Source organism: Phytophthora infestans, genomic scaffold (assembly GCF_000142945.1).
Source record: "Phytophthora infestans T30-4 supercont1.23 genomic scaffold, whole genome shotgun sequence".
Classification (NCBI taxonomy): Eukaryota; Oomycota; class Peronosporomycetes; order Peronosporales; family Peronosporaceae; genus Phytophthora; species Phytophthora infestans.
Window position 1 is genome coordinate 2,323,019 of NW_003303736.1, and position 948 is coordinate 2,323,966.

Here is a 948-nt window from a genome sequence, read left to right on the forward strand (position 1 = left end):
TTAGTGACTCTTTGAGTCGAACGTCTTCCTTCTGACGCTAAAGCTACGGCAGCCCCGCTGCACTTGGTAGCACTAGTAGTCAATCCCGCTCCTGAGTCGGTTGACTATATCCTCTGCGAGGATGGAACACCCCGTGTTCGCGAATTTGCCCCCGGCGCAGCAGGACGCGCTTACTAAGCTTATGTCCTTGCTTGGCCCGGAGGGCGTGGCTCATCTTGCATCGCAAGGTCCAGAGGCGGTCACTGCCAGGCTGGAATCGTTCTCCCGCTACGAGAACGCGCTCTTGGAGCATGTCTAAGAGAAGATGAGCGCCGCAACGGCGGCGGCGTCGATGACGCGTGAAGAGTCTATGAGACTGAAACCGCTCATGGTGAGCGTAAAAACCTTCGAGGGGAAGGATGGAGAGAATCTCCTTCTCTGGACCCGTGAGGTCGAGATGGCCATGGGATCGGCCCTGCTCCAGTCTGAGCATCAGCGCGTGGCGCTGGCTATCTCCAGGCTTGGAGGTCGCGCTCGCGAATGGGCACTAACGTGCGGCACGTCTGTTGACGCAGCATTTCCCACTTGGGATCAGCTGAAGCAACAGCTTTCGCGCGTGTTCGCGCCGCCTAATCAGGCGTACCGTACCCGGTCGAAGTTCCTTGCTACCCGCCAGGGTAAGAAGGAGTTATTGGACTATGTCCAAGAGTTGAGAACTCTTATCGCCGGAATGGCGGCGGACCCTCTTCCAGAACTGGTCAGCGTGACCGTGTTCATGGAGGGACTTCGTGTGAGCGCAGCTCGAACGGAAGTGTTCCGTGTACACCCTAACTCTTTCGAAGAGGCGGTGAATGTGGCATTAAATGCCGAGCACAACTTCAGGTCGGCGCGACCTGGTTGGAGCGCTGGTAGCGCAAGCTCTTCGAACGGTCCAGAGCCGATGGACCTCAGCTATGCTGAAGACGGAGA